The 22,000-nt window shown below is 42.5% G+C and overlaps 1 protein-coding gene across 1 annotated transcript in view; it reads right to left on the bottom strand.

The window, feature by feature from the left end:
- The window catches only part of MACO1 (macoilin 1), a 65,307-nt gene that overhangs the window by 41,653 nt on the left and 1,654 nt on the right, over nt 1-22,000 (bottom strand). The window lies entirely within an intron of this gene.

Genomic DNA, 22,000 nt, shown 5'->3' on the forward strand with positions numbered 1-22,000 from the left:
GTAGTTGAATGTTCTTTGCCAAGTCTGAGTTTCTACAGATGGAAGGCAGGCCTCGAGTCGTAATGCTGCGTTTGGAACACAGGGGGGGACGCCGAATATCTGCCTTAGAAATTTAGACTGAACAGTTTCAAGACTGGAGCAGTGGTTCCCCGTCCAGATTTGTGCCCCATACAGTAACTGCGCCAAAGGTTTTGCTTGAAAAACTTCAAGGGCTGCTGGGATGTATCTGCCCCCCTTTGTGTAAAAGAAGCGGGACAGCATCTTAATACTTTGAGCTGCTTTTTCTTTGGCACATTTTTGATGGACATCCCAGGACCCGGTCGACTGGAACACGATACCCAGATATTTGAAGGCTTTAACCTGTTCAATTGTCTGGTTATCCATCCTCCAGCTGTACTGTCTGTGTTTCCTTGCAAAAACCATAATTTTGGTTTTCTGATAGTTTATTGCCAGTTGCTCTCTCCTACAGTATGCTGAAAATTCACCTATGAGCCTATTTAAGCCTATTCTTGTTCGAGATAGGAGTATCGCATCATCAGCATACAAAAGTACTGATATTGATTTGTCAGCCAGTTTGGGGGCGTGGAAGTCCGGAGATAACAAACAGTTAACCATATCATTGATGTAAAAGTTAAATAGAACTGGGGCCAGGATGCAACCTTGCTTGACCCCCTTGCTGACAGGAACTGGTCCTATAAGATGGCCATTTAACGAAGTTCTTACATGCAGCACCGTGTCTTTATATAGACAGCTGATCAGGAATAATAGTCTTTTGTCTATACTTGATGTGCTCAATTTATCCCAGAGTCTTGCACGTGGAATTGAATCGAAGGCAGCCTTTAAATCGATAAAGGCTGCATATAGCACCCCGCGGGATTTTTTGGCATATTTATCAATTAAATAGGCTAGGGTGAAGCAGTGGTCTATGGTGGATCTGCCTTGCCTGAAACCCGCTTGCTCTTCCGCTAGAATAGCTTCAGTTGGGCGGAAGTTTGCCCGTTTGTTTGGTCTTTAGTAGCTTTGTGTTCCCTGGGCATGACTAACAAAGTCAATGAAGAAGAAGAAGAAGAAGAAGAAGAAGAAGAAGAAGAAGAAGAAGAAGAAGAAAAAGAAGAAGAAATTTTATATAGTATGAGCAAGCTTGCCAGAGGAAGTAAAAAAAGGAAGCCCTGCAAGTAAACCTGAACAGCAACACAGAACAATGTTTTCTGAATATTACTTCAAGCAAACAAGCAACTGTAGAATCATAGAGTTAGAAGAGACCCTGAAGGTCATCAAGTCCAAGTCCCCGCAATGCAGGAATCTCAACTAAAGCATCCATGGCAGGTGGCCATCCATCCACCCTCTGCTTAAAAACCTCCAAGGAAGGGGAGTCCACCACCTCCTGAGGGAGTTTGTTCCACTGTCAAACAACTCTTTCTGCCAGAAAGTTCTTCCTGATGTTTAGTCAGAATCTCCTTTCTTGTCACTTGTATCTGCTGGTTCAAATCCTACCCTCCAGAGCAGGAAAAAAAAACCAAGCTTGTTCCACCCTCCATGTGACAGCCATTTAGATATCTGAAGATGACTATCATATCTCCTCACAGTCTCCTCTTTACCAGGATAAACTTATCCTATTCCCTCAAGTTAGAAGAAAAAGCCACTAAATTAGGAACTGCCTCCTCGGGGCACAAATAGAGGCCTGAGAAAAGAAGACTGATTTTCTTGGTTTCTAGATTTGCTTAATCTGCAGATTCTGCATAATGTTATTACACATTTTGATCACAAACTTTGCTGAATAAATGAGTAGAATCTTCCCCTTTTGAGCAGGTAGCAGTTTCTCTCACCTAAATCATCCACACTCCTCTGAAAACCAGCCCTGCAGGCTCTGTGCAGGCACCCTGAATAGCAGCACTAACAGCAATTCTCTGGAGCTCAGATTCCTCCTCCATTCTTTTTTCGACACTCATCTCATTTCTCCCTTCTTTTGTTGCACTCCCCCCTTCTCTGTCTTTATGGGTCATTTTATTCCATTGCAGCAATAATAATAATTTATTATTTATACCCCGCCCATCTGGCTGGGTTTCCCCAGCCATTCCGGGCAGCTTCCAACAAAACACTAAAATACAATAACCTATTAAACATTAAAAGCTTCCCTAAACAGGGCTGCCTTCAGATGTCTTCTAAAAGTTTGGTAGTTATTTTTCTCTTTGACATCTGGTGGGAGGGTGTTCCACAGGGCGGGTGCCACTACCGAGAAGGCCCTCTGTCTGGTTCCCTGCAACTTTGCTTCTTGCAGCGAGGGAACCGCCAGAAGGCCCTCGTTGCTGGACCTCAGTGTCCAGGCAGAACGATGGAGGTGGAGACACTCCTTCAGGTATACTGGACCGAGGCCATCTATGTAAGATGAAGCTGTGTGCAAGAGCTGAATGAAGTATATTCTTAATACAAGCATCAAAAATCAGAAAGTGATTTTCCCCAGTCCTGTTGTGTACCACAGAGCTTTTCCCATGAAGTCAGTGTGCTAGGAACCTGTTGCCTACACCACAGAAGTCACAAACATGTAATAGGAAGGGGCAATGTTCATGCAATTACTTCTAATTCCTTCAGGCTTTGTAACCTTCTGTCATATGCCGAGAGTGAAAGAATGAGTAGGTAGAAGGGCAATGTCTTCAATTCTGGCACTGTTTGCCGACATCAACCATTGCCCTAACCAAGGGCCCACTGTTCACAACGGAGAGTAGCCTGTAGTTCTCCATGGTCTACTTGATAGGCAAACAGTGCCAGAAGAAGGGCATTCATCACTCCACAGGCATAACTATTAGCATATGTTCATTCACTGCTGCCCAGTAAAGGCAGGATAATTTCACACTGACATCTGTGGATATGCCTGCTTTAAGCCCACAGCAAAACATCTTGCTTGGCAATGTAATAATCATTCTGTTAGGACTTATAGCAAAGAATCACAGCATGCAGGGTGCTTGCAGACTGTCACTATTTTCTGGGGGATTCAGTCACATCTCAGCAAATTCAAGCTGCACAATTCAAGCTAATTCACAGCTCTTGTGAAACAAACCCGCTTCCCTAGAATATCAGACAGCATAAGGAAAGTAACAGGGAAATGCACAGGAAAGTATGGGATAACACTTGCCTGATGCAATGTTATCTAATCTCCCCACAAACAAATCAGGCTGAATGTTCATTAATCAAGTCATCTGTAAGTTGTTTGCATTATCACCCTCCCACCCAGCATGCTCTCAAGTTTTTGTTGTTACTCTCAATGCATTATCATGAACACAGGGCTAGCTAACCTGTGGCACTCGTAGATGCTGAGATTATGACCCACCAATCTAATAGTTCATGATGATGGGTCAGAAAACAGGGCCTTAGACATTGATCTTAATGCATAGGCAGGCTATGACAGCTACAGCCTGGATCAGCAAACTGTGACCCTCCAGACACTGGTGGACTACAATTCCTATTACCCCTGACCCAACTATTCCCTAAGCTGGCTGGGGCTGATGACAGCAGGAGTCCAGAAGCAACTGGAAGGACACAGATTATCTATTCCTGGTGCACTTAGACTTGTTATCCGGTACATTCTTCTACTGCACCTTACTCTGTCTTATATGATCTAATTGAGATCCCTGCATTGCAGGGTATTAGACTATATGGCCCTTGGGGTCCCTTCCAAGTCTATAATTCTATGATACTACAACGCAGGTGGCGCTGTGGGTTAAAGCCTCAGCGCCTAGGGCTTGCCGATCGAAAGGTCGGCGGTTCGAATCCCTGCGGCGGGGTGCGCTCCCGCTGCTCGGTCCCAGCGCCTGCCAACCTAGCAGCTCGAAACACCTCCGGGTGCAAGTAGATAAATAGGGACCGCTTACCAGCGGGAAGGTAAACGGCGTTTCCGTGTGCGGCTCTGGCTCTGGATCTGGCTCTGGCCAGAGCAGCGATGTCACGCTGGCCACGTGACCCGGAAGTGTCTCCGGACAGCGCTGGCCCCTGGCCTCTTAAGTGAGATGGGCGCACAACCCCAGAGTCTGTCAAGACTGGCCCGTACGGGCAGGGGTACCTTTACCTTTACCTTTTTACAATTCACACAGTGGGGGTTCTTTCAGCTTTTAGCAGCACAGATTTGTTATTCTCAGACCTAACATGCCATCGATCTATCTAGGCATTGTGATGTGATGGTTGTGACAACAACCTTATTAACAGAGGATATTCACTAGACAGAAGGACTTTGAAAGCTCCCTTACTATTCTGTTTGGGAAGTTTCCAATACATATGAACTACCCCTAACCTTGAGGAATTAAAGAAAAGGTCCACCCACTTCAAAGCAGTCAGTATTCACAGCCATGGAGCATATTGCATGCACTGCCTGGGGCGGGCATGAGGGGTGCGCCCCCAAGGGAGGGTAGAGTGTGGAGGGCGCCCTCCCATGCTCACAGTTCAGGGGAGGAGAGGGGCGGGGAAGTTGCTGTCCATTCTCCCCCTGCTCTCCACCACTGGTCGGGCCTCACCGCAGCCAAGGTGGGATGCTCTCCGCCAGCCGGACCAGATGTGACCTGGAGCCACTGCAGCCGAGGAGCTCTGCTCTCCGCTGCTGGGTCAGAAGTGACTCAATGATAGAGCTGCTGCCGCCAGGCGCGAGGTGTGCCACAGCCAAGGAGGATGGGCAGCATTGCTGTCGCCCACTTGCCTGCTATCTGAAGAAGTGTGCATGCACACGAAAGCTCATACCTAGAACTAACTTAGTTGGTCTTTAAGGTGCTACTGGAAGGAATTTTTTGTTTTGCCTGCTATCATCAGGCCTGACCCGGGGAGTAGAGCTACAACAGGCACAAGTGCTGCAGCCAATGCGCAGCTCCTTCTGGCACTGAGCTAGGCTCCAATAAAGGAACCTGCTGTGGAGGTGCCTGTTTGTGCCCCCTCTCAAAATTGCACCTGGGGCCAGAGCCCCCACATGTTACGCCTGAGTATTCAGTCCCTCTAGAACAGGGGTCAGCAAACTAAGGCCCGGGGCCTGATGCGGCCCACCAGGTTCGTTAATCCAGCCCGCAAACTTTGCGGACCCTGACGCCCTCTCGGTCAGTCCCCACGCTAAACTGGCACGGCGCAGAGGCCTTGCCACATGGGGACTGACTTCTGTGACACTGACGCAGCTTTGGATTGGCTACAGGAAGCTCCTGAGGCCAATCCAAAGCCACAGACGCCCCTGGGCAATGCTCCTTCCTTCCTGCTGAGGCAGCTGCGTATGGCCAAGAGCCAAGCGGGAGGAAGTGGCGGTGGTGGGGAGGCTGCCTCCGTTGCCCAGGCCAGCAGCATGGGCTCTGCACCCAGCGAACCCCTGGCCGAGCAGCGGCGAGTGTGGCGGTGGGGGGTCCTTTTGGGAGGGGGGTGCTTTCAGAAGAGGGGTTCTTTGGGGAGAGGGTGGGTCTGGCCCTCTACAAGGTCTGAGGGACAGTAGACTGGCCACCTCCTGAATAAGTTTGTTGATCCCTGCTCTAGAAGCTTATTAGCACAGCATAGGTTTTATACCCACCCCCACTTTTTTTTCTAATAACTGGAGTTCACAGGTATACTATATAGGAAAGTACCATTATCAGCTTTCATGGCTAATAACCACTGATAGGTGAATTTTTAAAAGGGTTGGATATATTCTTAGAGGAATGGCCTAAGTCAGTAGTCTGTGCTCTATCTTGTAGTAGTTAATTTCCTAAGTTAATTATGTGCTGCATGATGAAGTACTTCTGTTTAGCCTGTCCTCAACCTACGGCCAAATCAATTCCATTGGTTCCAAGTTCTATTATGCACACAGAGTTCTATAATTAGAGAGGAAGAAAAAATGGTGTCTGTGTCTACTCTCGCTACACACAGAGTTCTCAAACTTTATACCTCCAGGGCCCACTTGATACAGCTGAAAATTACAGAGGCTCACTAGTCACAAAATGGTGGCAGGACGAGTCATAGTTTGTCCTAAACAGCTTACCATTACCAACATAATTTTCTATAAATATCTTATTCATCTTTGGAAACAACTAAACTATTTGCTACAGTGTTTTCCTTGTGGTAAAGAGTTGCATTGCTCAGCCTTCCTCAAGCCAAGTACAGGCATCTGCTGTTGATGTATTGCAACTCAACCTCCACATTTAAGGTATAATTCGCTCTAAGCAGAGGAGGCTTCATTTTTTATATTTTCCCTTTCTCATTCCCAGCATGCCCCTCAAAGCATTTTTTATCAATTCTCCTGTAATTTCTTCTCCCATTCTCCTTCCACACTCAACTTCTACCTTATACCCCCAACAAAAGCTGCCAGTTTCTTTCATTCCTGGTCAGAATACTTGTAGTTATAAAGCAAGTTGGTTAATTGCCACAAAGGCAGTATCTATTTTATACAGTGGTACCTCAGTTTTCAAACAATTCACGAACAACTTGGAACCCAAATATTGCAAAACTGGAAGCAGGTGTTCCAGTTTTTCGAACTTTTTTTGGAAGCTGAACGTGCTCTGTTTTGAGTCCCCCTGTGTTTCCTGTTGCGCTGCTAATCCCCCCCCCCCAATTGTAATTCAAGCCTTCTGTTTCTGATTGTAGTGTTCTGAGGTGATATATGGAGCTTATATTTGGTGCTTTTGTTCTTGCTATTTAATTTGCGTTTTTTTGTTTTGAGGCTTTTTCAGTTAATTTGTTTTTGTGACTGTGTGGATCCCAGTTCAGCTACTGATTGATTGATTGTGTGACTACAGAAATGGATAAAATCCCCCCATCCAAACAATGACTATCATGAGTGCAGGTAAGAATTTTTTTTTATCATCTACAATACTGTTTTATTTATTTTATAGTTTATTGCTTTCATTTTATGGAGCAATGGTCTCATAAGATAGTAAAATTCATGTTAAATTGCTGTTTTAGGGGTTGTTTTGAAAAGTCTGGGAGGGATTAATTCGTTTTGCATTACTTTCTATGGGAAATTGAGCCTTGGTTTTGGAATGCTTTGGTTTTGGAACCGACTTCCGTAACAGATTAAGTTTGAGAACCAAGGTACCACTGTATAAGAAAAGGCAAAATGAGGTGTAACAAGGTAAAAGCTACCCTGGAATTACAGGGAAGTATAAGTTTAAATAAACAACTATATTCCTTATCTTGAGGCTCCTTTGGCAAGGTGTAGCATTCCTCCTACACTCTGATTTATTGTTAAGTTATAGAGCTGGATGTTGTAGGTCGCATGTAACCAATTATATAAGCCAATTTGCTAGGAACAGCAGTATGTAAGATACTCTTTCAGAGTACAGTGGTGCCCCGCAAGACAAACGCCACGCAAGACGGAAAACCCGCTAGACGAAAGGGTTTTCCGTTTTGGAGGCGCTTCGCAAAACGAATTTCCCTATGGACTTGCTTCGCAAGACGAAAATGTCTTGCGAGTTCCTGAAGGGTTTTTTCCCTTTTCCCCCCCTTTTCCTAAACCCTAAGCAGATCAGCTGATCCACTGATAAGCCGCTTATCAGCTGATCTGCTAAAAGCCGCTAAACCGCTAATAGCGCTAATCCGCTAAGATGTCAATGGGCTTGCTTCGCAAGACGAAAAAACCGCTATACGAAGAGCCTCACGGAACGGATTAATTTCGTCTTGCGAGGCACCACTGTAATGGGATTCAACCAAGTGGATTTTATATCAAACTTTTCTCCTCTAAAGGCCTATTCAGGATTTTTTTTAAAAAAGTTACGTTATCTTTCTATAGGAATGTATTGAACCTGCTATAATCGCTTGGTTCTTAGTTTTTCTTTTATAATTGGTTTTATTTAGGCTGTGATTTTGTATTTTACACATTGCATTTCATCTTATTGGGGAGTTGAATAGGATAAACATCTGGCAGACTGACAGAGATGCAACACATTATCTTACTGTACTAACACCTGATGGCAAATGCATATACATATGCAGTGTGTGTGTGTGCGTGTTTGCGCACACATATGTATATATATATATATATGGTAGACACACATGAAGCAGTCTTTAAAAAATATATGCTACAGAGCCCATCCCATTCCAGTTTAGCCCTGCCATTCACAACTAAGAACATGCAGAAAATTACTGCAACAGTTCCAAAAGAAGCTCAGGAGAGGGCAAAAAGTTCCACAATTGTGGGAATGTCACTTAGAAATATTTTTCCAGCTCTGTAATGTGGTGTTAGTATAGAAGCAATTTATTCACAACAAGCAAATGTTCCTGAACAGCAGGTCTGATGAGATAAAAACTGCAACTCAGCTGAAAAACACAAGAGGTCAGAGAAGATAAAAAGACTCAGGAAGCAGTAAAGCAGAATATAAGGAATATTACTCACGATGCCAGGGTTAACACGGTTTTCACATTGTAGTGAATTTCATTTCTGGTTAAACTAAGGCCAGGTGATGTTGAAGAAGGTTAAAAAGGTAGCTTGCAAAAAAAAGTGGGGAGGACATCTGGCTGCTTTGTAAAAAGGTTATGCTACACAGAAGCTGCATTACAGCACATTCATCTAGCTCAGTATTGCCCAATCTAACTGGCAGGGGTTCCTGAGTGTAACCCAGAACCTATTGAATACTGTATAAAGTATGTGTTCTATCAATGAGTTATTGTTCACTGTTCAGAAAAAAAGTAAGATAGTTTTAAAAATGCAACATACACCCCACTTCCACTTTGTTACCAGAGGTGACTATGGATCATAATTTCCTCTGTATGTGCACTGCCGTATTACTGACAGGAACTCTCAGGGGTGTAGACACTGGGTGTTAACACTGCACTACTTGTGCATCATGTTTCTATAAATAAATAGAATATATACACCTACACTAGCTGCTAGAGACATTCTACCTTTTAGATGGGTACCTGCTCCTGCTGTATTGTGTGAAGTGGCCCTCTGACACTATAGTTCTTCAGTTGTGTATATTTCAATATTTTATTAATTCATCAATCCACCACAATGCAGTGGTGTACCCCTTTAAAATAAGGTGTATTTGTCTTTGCTTAGCTTTAAAAGAGACTAAATTATCACATGTCATTACTGAGAAGCTGATCTAGCCCACTATGAAAACTGAGCAGCAGCCAAACAAGCAAGAATTCAAGTTTCAGTACCTTCAATTGCGCGCTCGCACGCGCGCGCGCGCACACACACACACAGCATGCTAATTGTTCAACGTACTTCATATACATACTTGCTGGTAGGAAAACCAAGGTAGATCAGACTCCTCCATACTGCAGATGAGGTTCAGAGAATATTAAGTTGTCCTGCATTTAGCTAGCTTGGTGGCCAAAGGCAAAAAAAAAAAAAAAGAGCTACATACGTACATGCATTTGAAAGGGTTGGTGCAGGAGGGAACAAGTATTCTGTTCTTCCTCCACATCTAACATAGAAATCAAGCAGGTGGCTACAGGAGAGAAGCCCCCTCCTCCACACCCAGCACACAAATGCAGTTAGCTTCTTCAAGACAGACTGAGCCTCCTCTGCAAGCCCCCATCCCCAAAAAGTAATAAACATAGTTGTTCTTAAAGTTTTTAAATGCTCTTATTTTATTTTTAAAATTATTTTGCTGTGCTGCTTTGTCATTTTCTGCACTGGGCTCCTTTTGAAGGATAGGTGGGATAAAGTTGTAATAAGCAACAACAACCAGTTGCCTATTTGAAACAACAAGCAGGACATGATGTACCATTCAGTACATCAGAAAGTGATAAGCATATGCTTAATAATCCCATAGAAATTGATGAGAGCACTCAGCTTGATTGGACTATGCCTCCCACATTTATTTGAAATAAGTCAACTATAAAACATTGTAAGAGAAATGAATTCCTATGCCACATGTGAAAAGGGAGAAGAGGGGAAGAATGAAGTTCTGCTCCCCCCCCTTTTTTTTTTAAAGAGCACCTTGGGTAAGAGAAGCAAGATCATTTAATCAAAAGAAGTAAAACAGGAAGAAAGCACAAGACTTTGATTATCATATTGCTTTCATTATCTGTGGGAGTTCATTAAATATCTATGCTATTCCTCCATATGGAATAGGATAAACTCAAGCATCTGAGAGCACGGTTTGTATAAAGCAAGGGTTGTCAATGTGGTACCCACCAGATTATGTGGATTACAATGCTCAGCATCCTAAACTAGCATGGTCAACAGCTAGGGATTGCAGGCGCAATAGTCCAAAAATCTGGAGGGCACCATGTTGGCAACCCCAGTATAAAGAAATCATTGCAGATGGATATGACAACAGCATGGAATCCATGGTGTGTTAAAAAGCAAGCATGGAGTGTCAGGGTACACTATGATGAAAGTGACTCTGTATGTGACCTTAGTGGTCATTCTGGAACAAAGCAATATTAAAAAATGCTAAATTACTATACATCAACAGATTTACTTGTGGACTGAACAGAGACAAATAATGTTTAGCACATTATATGTGTTAATTGGTATTCCAATGCCAGAATGTCATTGTTATCAACAACCATTTTGTTAATTAACATCTTTAATTAGCAACTTGTCACTGTACTTTTCTCCATTTCATTTCCCTCTGACCTCATTCTTTCATGTATTCATTCACTGTTTACAATCCCTACCCTCCAAACAAATGTGTAGATAGATATAGATAGATAGATAGATAGATAGATAGATAGATAGATAGACAGACAGACAGACAGACAGACAGACAGACAGACAGATATACATAGATATACACCTGCAACTCAGGGTAACAGTTCATGCAACTGATGAAGTGGACTGTAGTCCACAAAAGCTTATGCCATAATAAATTTGTTAGTCTTTAAATTTCCACAAAACTCTTTTGATGTTTTTAAGAGAGGAAGAATACATAAAAATGGAAATCAAAATCTACCAGTTTAATTTCAAACTCCTCTCAAAACTAAACCTGCAGAAGATTGGCATTAATTGCTATCAAAGCTATGCAATGTTACAAAGAGCTGCATCAACAATGAAATGAAGGCTTTATTACAGGTGGTGTCAAGGAATAGAGACGTCAAAGGCTATTTTTAACAAAAAATAAGCAGCTACAAATTAAGAGTGCAAAGAATAAAAGGAGAGAACATATCAAATTGAAGAATGTCACTTTGAGATAAAGATTTTTAATACAGGTAAACGAGAAGGAGAAAAAACAGAAAAGCCCAATCAACTCAAGATGACTGAAAGATTGTACACACACAGTTTTGGCAGCAAGCACCACTCTTTACATATGAGAGATATGACAACAAGCAATTAGAAAGTAGCACGTGCCAATTTCTTAACTAACTAGATGGGGAAATGGGGTAGGGAAGTTCCAGCAAAAATGCCAAAGGGAAATAATTAATATTTGGCAACCCCAAATATTCTAGAGAAAGACTGAAGTTTTTTTTAAAAAAAAAGGCAGTTGCCTCATATCAGAGCAATATGATGTCACAGTCTATGAGCATTTAGTTAAAACTCCTCCTTATATTTGCTAGTCTGTGCCTAAGAAAAGGGGAGGAGAAGCTAAGTAATTTTTTTGTAAAGGTTCTCTGCCTGACCTTACTGAGGGGCAATTCTTTATCATCCTAAGTTCAATGTAAGCCTACACAGTAACACAACTGTACATAATACTGGGAAAGCAGGATCAACAATACTACAGTGGTGTCTCGCAAGACGAATTTAATCCATTCCGCGAGTCTCTTCGTCTTGCGGTTTTTTCGTCTTGCGAAGCATGGCTATTAGCAGCTTAGCGGCTATTAACGGCTTAGCGGCTTTAAGAAAAAGGAAACTCGCAAGAACTTGCAAGACGTTTCGTCTTGCGAAGCAAGCCCATAGGGAAATTTGTCTTGCGAAGCACCTCAAAAAACGGAAAACTCTTTCGTCTAGCGAGTTTTTCGTCTTGCGAGGCATTCGTCTTGCGGGGCACCACTGTAGTCTGTTTTCAGGCAACCATTCCAAAATTATCTATCGTCTGCTCAGAAAGGATATTTAGTGCAGTAATGCTGGCATTTGTACATTTTAGAGCTCATGTAGGTAAAGAACTGCAAGTTTTGAAAACTCAAATACAGAGAAGACTAGCTTCAGAGAGAGGCAGCTAGGTTCAAACTCTTCTTGCTGGGTTATTCATCCATGCATTTCTAATGTTTGCATTCTGAAACAGTGCAGAGAATTATATTACCGTATTGGCCTGAATATAAGCCTCACTTTCCCCCCCAAATTCCGACCGTAAAAAGTTAAAGTGTGGTTTAAATTCACAACCTTACAAAAATGGGCTTTTACGATATCGCTGCTGAAACAGACATATGGTAAAACGAAACAGATTTGAGTGCCTGTGGAATTTTAAGGGAGTGGCTTATATTCGGGTATTGTCTCCCCCCCCCCTTGAATTTTAAACTTGCGGCTTATATTCGGGTGCAGCTTATATTCGGGCCAATAAGGTATATTTTTTCTGAGTGTGAACCCCTCCTAATTGGGGCTTAATTGTGCTTTTAGCAATGTTGCTGGAAGATAACTCTTTAGACAAGGAGACACCACAGAGGACCACACAAGTGTGCTTTAAGCAATTATGGGCAGATTACACAAGAAGATGGACTCCCAGCCTTCCACACTACAAGCAGCACTGAAGCAGTAAGATGAAATATAATGCAGGCTTCTAGGACAAGACATTGTAAACTTCAACTCTGTAAAAAATCAGCTCATTTATAGTTGCTTTAGACCACTGGTATTCAACTGGTGGTTCAAGACCCAGTAGTAGGACCCACTAGCAGCTGAACAAGACCACTTTGTTTAGTCGTTTAGTCGTGTCCGACTCTTCGTGACCCCATGGACCAGAGAACGCCAGGCCCTCCTGTCCTCCACTGCCCCCCGCAGCTTGGTCAGACTCATGCTGGTAACCTCGAAAACACTATCCAACCATCTCGTCCTCTGTCGCCCCCTTCTCCTTGTGCCCTCCATCTTTCCCAACATCAGGGTCTTCTCCAGGGAGTCTTCTCTTCTCATGAGGTGGCCAAAGTACTGGAGCCTCAGCTTCACAATCTGTCCTTCCAGTGAGCACTCAGGGCTGATTTCCTTCAGAATGGAGAGGTTTGATCTTCTTGCAGTCCATGGGACTCTCAAGAGTCTCCTCCAGCACCATAATTCAAAAGCATCAATTCTTCGGCGATCAGCCTTCTTTATGGTCCAGCTCTCGAACAAGACCACTACCACCATGCAAATATATGGTAATAAATAGATCCCCAACTGCATGTTTGAGTGCTCATCTCAAAAAGTTGAAGATACCTGTTTTAGAGCACCCACTGAAAAGATACACACCATCCATCTTCCTCTTAAAAAAAAAAAAAAAGGAAAAGAGAATTATAAGAACTAACTTCATCACCATTCCAGGCTATCCCTTTGAAAGACTCCATAATATAAGCTTTGTCTATATGCTTTTTGTTTTGTTTTGCTTTGAATTTAGGTTCAATTCTATTCCAAAATTTGAATATTACATACCATAAACCAGCAGAGCCTTTAGAGGGGGGGGGGCTGTTGTTATTTATGGCGGCAGCAACAGCACCACCGCAGTGTGTCTTGACACTTCAGATGCTTTCAAGAAAAGAATGTCTCCATCAAAGGGAGTTCAGTCCTGGGAGCAGTCACTTAGTGGACAAGGAAAAGGGAATTAAGTATATGTCTTCAATAGAACTAAATTGAATTAACTGTAAATATCACTGTAAAAATGGTTCTTTACTGAAGTCCTGAGCATCAGCGACGGAGCATATGCCTGCGCTGCCCAGGGTGGGTGCACTCCTAAGGGGGACGTGGCATGGAGAGTGCCCTCCCAGGCACGGGATAGCCACTCGGGTGCCCAGAACAGTGCGTGTGCCCTGCAGCCAGGGCCAGAGCGAGCCACCCACCGGGGCGGATCGTGCCACCCATGGCGGACATTCGGTTTGGAGTAGGCTTGAGAGTCGTGGGCGGGCGGAGTGCTGAATGTCACCCCCCTCAGTGACGGCACCTGGGACTGTCTGCCCCCACTGCGCCCCCTTCCTACGCCCCTGCTGAGCACTGATGTTTTAAGTGCCTTGCCACTGAAGCCAGAAACACCATTAGGTCCATTAATTTCAATGGGTTTACTCTACTCTGAATAAAGCTTAGCTGGCTACAACCCAGAGTTTTTACTTGCCTTTCTATTATCATTATGCCTGCAAACAAGTTGAAGAAAAATACAGTATATGAACATGTTGTTTTTCTAAATTCTGTTGGGAAATTGTTGTGAATCTTGGTCAGCTCTCTCCCAGCTGTATGACCCACTATCTATGACCCACTGTACTAATACCCCTTGTTCACTGTGCTATGACTGAAGTGGTCCCTTAGGACTGAGCTGTCCAAAGAATTAGATAAAGACTCTTATAGGCATGAGTCCAGATGTGACGAGGAAGAAAAACATCCCCTTCTCTCTTTTACCACACAGTTCAGCAAAGTAGCTCCCCTACTGTGCAGGCCGCATTTCATGTACAACTATGATACTACTATATAAAGATTGCTGCTACTTTAAGGCAGATCAAGAAAATACCCTAACCTGAAAGTGTGCAGACCATGACTAATGTGATTACATGCAGCATTCCTCTCATGTCATGACCTACTGATTATAGAGTCAGGATAGGTGATATAAGAAAGGACAGAAGAGGAAGAGCATTTTTTAAAAAAATAAGAAAAAGCATCTTTGATATGCATCAAAGAGGCTAATCCTCATTAGCACACGCTTCTCCTTTCTCAAATGGCATTTACAGTCTGCCAAGGAGGCATGCTTGTAGAAACTGTCAGTAAGAAATGAAATGACAAATAGGAAATAAAAGTTACAGTCCAGGTAAAACAAGCCCTAAAATCAGCATGATTCATCAGTACTGGGGACATACATAGAGCTGGCACATTGGGAAATGACAAGAAGAATAAAACTTCTGGCATTCCATTATAATCCCTTCCTGAAACAGAAAACTTAAGATGAAATTCATGATTTATAAGGGTCTTCTAAAAACTGATCAGAAATTTTAGTGGCTATGCAAACAGAGTACCGTATTTTGCAGTTTCTGAAGCGTTTCACTTCTCAACTAAAATACTCTAAAAATGTTTTTGCTATCCAAAAAGGAAAAGAAACTGAATATTTTAGAAAGAGTATAATAATGAATTTTTAAATGCTAAAGGTAAAACATGTCAAGAACAGGAGCCCATTTTGCACAATGGCTCCAACAACAAATCTACAGACTAATGTGAATTTCTAAACAGGATTTAGATAAGAGATGGCCAACAGTACTGCATCCAGCCATCCAGCATATGCCAAGTCACAGATGGGCAATGTGGTACTGCCCAGGCCAGCAGCAATATGTGAAGTGCCAATAGCTGCGCACAAGGCTCTGTGTCTAAGCTGGTCAGGCACACATTAGTCTCCCAAGCACTGAATGGAGGTCTCCATCTTGTGTCACAGAAGCTACTGGGGCATCCCTCCCTTAGAACTCAGAAGACTGAGGGGTGGGGTGGCTCCGAAATGACACTATACTCTAATGTGTGCTGCATTGACCTTAGACAGTGCTGGGGCTTGAAAATGGATCCAGGCTGCCCCAATTTAGACAAAGATATTCAGGCTACATTACAGAAAGAAGATTCCTAAGCACAAAATGCCTATTAATGAACTGTAATCTACACACTGCACTGAAGAAACCCATGCAGGAATTTCAGTACATTAGTGTTCACCATAAAAAGAAATATCTGTTTTATATGTATTTGCTCCTACCTACTGCATCTACAGATCCCAAGTGTACTATAAATAGAACCAACAGATTATCACGGCCCATGATTTTCAACAATCTGCTTTTCAGCTCTTTCTGAACATCTAAAATTCTCCTTCAAGAATGTTTTAGTCATACAACTGAATTCAATATCCCTTTACTTTGCTTTTGCTAAGGAATTCCAAGTCCACCATCACCACCAGCAGAACTCCATTTTGACCAGCAGGCTCAAGAATGCCTAAGAAATCACTCAATGATCCACCACTTAAGGAAACATTGAAAATTCAATTCTTAAAATAAAAAAAACTTGGATTTAAATATTCTTGATGCAGCATGATCAATGTCACATTATTTTGCTATTTCAGAACACAAACAATGTGTCTCTGACATCTAGAATGCAATTTTGAAACACTAATGATTTTTTTTTAAAAAAAAATGTAATAAAAACTTGCCAATAAATCTGGATTATTGTTTTCAATTTCTAAGCATTGTACATTGCCTTGGAGCACAGGGTCAACTCATAAATAACTACATAATCATTTTAGACCAAGTTTGGAGCAAGCCTTACAATATGCTAGGGATTGCTTACTGAAAGGATATCCCACACCTTAAAAAATGAACAGTGTACTGTACTACCTTCCCACTTTGATACTGCAAGTCTCACCCACACATGCCTCTTGACGCAAAAAGCGATCAAATGAATGTACAGAGTATTCAAAGTAAAGAACACTTGAAAGACAGTACAATTTCTTTCTTTAAATATCACCTGCACAGGATTCTCCCCCCCCACCTGTTTCTTTTGCAACCTCTTGCATTTTCGTTGCTTTGCTTTCCCAAAAGGAGTAATGTTGCAGAAAAATATTTCAGATGAAAACCTGCACAACTAGTCCCATGAGACCATGGGATTTGTTTAGACTTGTTTTTCCTGAGCAGCAGACCCACCCCCATCCTACTGGGTGGACCACATAGCAGACTATTTTGGAAGTTGAGAGGAGTTGGTGAAACTCTTAAGAGAGGGAAGATATCAGCTATTTAACTTAAAAATTATACTGGGCACATTTACATAGCTGCAGTAGAAGGCCAGGTGAGAATGCATGGGGTACTTCATCAGCTTGGCTTGGAGCAATTACCACTTGACTCTTCCCCTCCCCAAACAATGACCATCCCATCCGGTCATTTTATCAATTATGTAAGAACAGGTGCCTACTTTCCGTATTTTTATTATCCCACCCTATCATTTTCCCTTCTGCATTGTGTCTATTAGGTTGCAAACATGTGGGCAGGGACTGTGTGTGTGTGTGTGTGTGTGTGTGTGTGTGTGTGTGTGTATGTATAAACAACACCTAGAAAATGTCCTCTGGTGAACTTAAATAGTTCCTTGAATCCCAGACTTTAAATGAATATGCACCAGCTCAGCATAGATGTCTAAATTAATGGATACCAGCACAAATTAATGGTTACCAGCACAATACTAAATAATAATAATACTAAATAATAATAATAATAATAATAATAATAATAATAATAATAATAATAAAATCCAGCTCTAGAACTGGCTGTTGTAGAAATAATATTATTTTTAGTAATGATACTTAGCATTTATGTAATGTTTTAAAAGCATTCAAAGTCCTCCACATACATTTACACATGAAGCTTTACAACAGCTCTTTAAAGCATGTCAGTATATCCCCTACTGCAGCTGAGAAGAGCAGCTTGCCTACAGCCACCCTTTCAGTTTATATCTGAAGTAACATTTGAACTGGGAACTTTGGTAAGATATACAGGTGGTTAGAGAATTGGTTATGGCCAGCAAGATCAAAGTTCAAAACTCAACTTTACCATAAAGCTCGCTGTGTAACCTTGGGGCAGTCACTCTCGCCCAGCCTAATCTACTTCACAGAACTGCTTTGAGGATAAGATGAATTACCCACAGTCTCTGTACATCCCCTTGAGTTCAATGAACCACAGAATCATAGAATTGTAGAGTTGGAAGGGACTCCAAGGTCCAGTAGCAGGAGCACAACAGAAGCATCCTCTGGATAGAAAGTTAAATCCTGCTAAATTTTAGATTTTGGGTGTTCTAGAAACACCACCAATATTTTACACCCCCCCCCCAAAAAAAAAAATCAAGCAAGAGCTTTTGTTAACAGTAAAACACAAATACAAAAACAAAAAACCACCATTCCTAGAAATGAAAAAGTCAACTAGCAACAAGCATTCAAATTTACAGGGCTGTGAACATTAATAATTCTAATAATTGGAAAAGGGTAATTATTTTTTGAAATCCTTACAGAATCTTATGTTTCTCTTTCACAACCTGAAATACTGTAAGTGAATATATCTCCTAATTGGTAGTTACTAATAAGCAACCACTTCTCACTATCCCTTAGCATTAGCTGCTTTATACCAAACCTCATACAGGCAGAGATATTATGCATCCACCTCAGCTGGAAGCCAGTGCAATCTACTCTAGAAATATGACGACAGAGAAAGCTGATAGCTTATTCAACATGCTACTGTTTATCACAAACATCAATGTGAACAGGCAAGTCTGACAATGTAATACAGACCTGCAACACTTTCCTCAAGTGACCTACTAATCAACAGCATTTTGTCTTTCTGACACACTTTATCAGATCCTCTTTGGGCCTGGGAGTCTTTTCCTTTCACCCTCAGGCAACTGTGCTGTCTTCATCCACCCCCAACATCTCTGCAGGAATATTCAAAATAAAGCCAACAAACCTATTTTGCTATTGGCAGGGAAAAATAAAACACAAGGAATATATTCTGCTGCATTAGGATTTAAGAAATGCAGGAAAAAGGCTAAAGTCACAAATTAATCTGCTTAATAAATTAACCAAATGTCTGTAGCACATGCTGACCAGCTTACACATGTTCAACAGGCAAGTTGACTGTATTAGCCTCATATCTGCAGAAAGGGCATAACTGCTAAATTAAAATAAACTGCTGTGACCTTGCAAAGCAGGATCCACAAAGCTGAAGCCACACCACCACACACTGAGAGCAGGGGCCATGTTCCTATGGCTTACACAACCCTCTGTAGTACATATGTGATTAGCACTGGCTTTTGCTGTGTTATTCCCTAGCATGTGCAAAGGACAAAGTCTCCCTGGTCTTTTCCTTCCATTATTTTTAAAACATGTAACATCTTCCACTGCCATCCCCTCCAGATGTTCTGAGACTCCAACTTCCATCAGTTGAAGATAGCAAAACAATGTTTTGTAGCCCAACACTTCTGGAGGGCATAAAGTTGAGAAAAGCTGATCTACATAAGCTTGAGCTCAAATGGGACAGCTTGTAATACTCATAGCTAACAAAGAGAATTTACACTTCAGTGGCTAGTTCTACACACAGGTAAATTAACATTAAATTGTTGGGAGGCCCAAACCCCACCTCTGATAAGATCCTGCTGCTTGCTGTACAGTAAGAAAAGTAACAGAGAAGCACTGTTCTGGTGTTTGTGTGTAAAGTTGTATACACATGTATTAAAGTAATTAATGTTCTTAAGCAATCACTTATGCTATCTTTTATAACAAAATTGTGACTTCAATTGGGCAAAGTCTTTGAGGAAAACCAGTTTCTCATGGTTTAGTCTCGTCCCAATTTACAGTATTCTTTAAGATGGCCATTTATGGACATAGCCAGGATTTTTGTATGGGGGGTAGGCCTTTTGTTAGGGGGGGCAGAACCTTAGTTTGTTATGTATTTTAACTTATTTTCATTGATTTGGGGGAACAGCTACGCCCATGTGGTTAAGTCAGTGGCTACTGTGAAGGCAGAAGTCATAAACTGCATAACATTGGGTATTAAGCTGAAGTTTTGCTTGGTCTCTTTTTCAAGTCTCAATAAAAACATAGTTTCTTAGGCTTTGTCAATGACAACTGCCATTTTGTCTGCCAAAATTTCACATCTATTAGGCTCCTTGTAATTGTACAAACTGACAGCATAACAGCACTTCTGCAAGTTGTGCATAATTTTAACACCTGATGAACCAGAAACTGTGAGTCCTGGCTGTAAGAAGTAAATAGGTAAAGGTAAAGGTACCCCTGCCCGTACGGGCCAGTCTTGACAGACTCTGGGGTTGTGTGCCCATCTCACTTAAGAGGCCAGGGGCCAGCGCTGTCTGGAGACACTTCCGGGTCACGTGGCCAGCGTGACATCGCTGCTCTGGCGAGCCAGAGCCGCACACGGAAACGCCGTTTACCTTCCCGCTGGTAAGCGGTCCCTATTTATCTACTTGCACCCGGAGGTGCTTTCGAACTGCTAGGTTGGCAGGCGCTGGGACCGAGCAGCGGGAGCGCACCCCGCCGCAGGGATTCGAACCGCCGACCTTTCGATCGGCAAGTCCTAGGCGCTGAGGCTTTAACCCACAGCGCCAAGTAAATAGAGCAAGGTAAATAGAGATGGCTCTAGCCAACAGTCATTCTCTAACTTAAAAAAGAAGCTCCCCAAGACCTATTTAATAGCAGATGCGAAATAGCCATGGAAAATCCTGAGACCCACTCACCAGAGAATATGAACAATATCTTCATCATTGCCTTTCACTCTGACACAGCTTTAAAAATAAGTCACAATACAAAAACAGAAGACGACACAAAAAGAAAGTGAAATAACACAACTTGGGAAGGAGGTGTGAATCAGAGCATCTCCTGAATAGATATGAGTATTTGCAAAGAAGGCAAGAACATATCAGGCAAACTTTTCATTCATGAAGCGATATAATATAGCATAGCGTGACGGGACTGAAAGAAACATTAAGATGAGCACAGAAAATGTTAAATGAAAAAGGGATAGTGGCCTAAGAAGAGACATCACAAGGAGAAGAAGTCAGTCATTTGAAAGACTGTTTGGAAGTCCTAAGGGGCAGGAAGGGGCTTCAGTGTTAAAAAACATGTTTTGATCACATACTTGTGGGAGTATTCAGCATCTATTCAATAAGAGGGCACAGTGGGAAGGTAGTTAGGGACATGGGATGGAATTGTGGCAGTAAAAACAAATGCAAGGGAGAATCTGAGAGCCCATCTGGTGTGGGGTAAAAGAGGACTGCCAGTTTCTGGAGGGTCTTCCTCACTGCTGTGAAAGGTGTGTTAGAGGAAGATATGTGCGTGGGTGGGTGTCCTTTGGAGCACATGGGGAATCTGTGGCCCTCCAGATATTGTTGGACTACAACTCATGTCATCCCTGACCACTGGACACACTGGCTTGGTCTGGGTGGGGGAAGCATAATGAATGGGGAAGTTGTAGGTCTGTCATGGCACAGAAGGTGGAGAACTCTTAAGGGTTGGACTATCAATGTGCAAGTGAATACCCAGTGGAATAGGGACTTCAGCAGAATTTGCAAGGGCAGGGTTTGAGAGTCAGGCCTGTCACTGTAAAAGTGGCTCAAATGAGTATGGGGTAAGCGGGATCTCTGTCAGTGCAGAGGACAAGGACACAGTGGGTGGATGACTCTTAACAGCAAGAATTGTCAGTATGTGTCTGGGATACAGTGCATTGTGTGAGGGGATCCTAGGTAAAGGTATATCAATGTGTGTGGGGTAGACTCTTAAGAGTAGGGCTGTCAATGCAGGGCAGGGTTGAGCACTGTGGCAGGAAGTTTGATTGGATGGGACAAGCAGGAATATAAGTATGACAATCACTGCAGAGGATGACAAATGAACTGCAGTCTGACAAATATATCAATAGAAATACAAAGGAGGGAAAATAATAGTGGAAGCCTAAAGGACCTTTGAGTTAGGGGCAGTGGTAGTTGAACGGTGGGTGGAAGGCCACACAACTGAAGTGGGGTGGGGCTTCAGAATACAGTACCAATCTAGAGTAGCATGAGTGACAAAACTGAGAGCAAACAGGACTACCACTCTATGGAAAGTGTGACTTCAAAGTAAAATATAAATGAGGAAACTCTTAAGGGCAAGAATAGTCAGGGTTGTGGGTGCCCATTCTAGGGAAAGGTATTCATCTATGTGGAGAAAAACAGTGAATGGAGGCCACTAAGTGTAGGGTAGTCAATGTAACTGAAACCACAACTGTGGTGAGGACATCAAATGACGGTGTGGGAGCAAAATGACTGGAAGAGCACTAGCACTGTAGGGAAGGCTGTATGGAACGGGTTAAGAGAAAGGCATTAGAGGGGGGACGATCTGTCTGGTACTGTATCTAGAAACACTTAAATTGCAAGAGTTGTGGGGCGCGGAAGAAATGGCAACTAAAGAGGAGGGGTGGTTTCAGGGAAGAGGGGTGGGGGGATATTTCAATAGAATACAGAGCATCA

This window comes from Podarcis cretensis (assembly GCF_951804945.1).
Source record: "Podarcis cretensis genome assembly, chromosome: 8".
Lineage (NCBI taxonomy): Eukaryota > Metazoa > Chordata > Lepidosauria > Squamata > Lacertidae > Podarcis > Podarcis cretensis.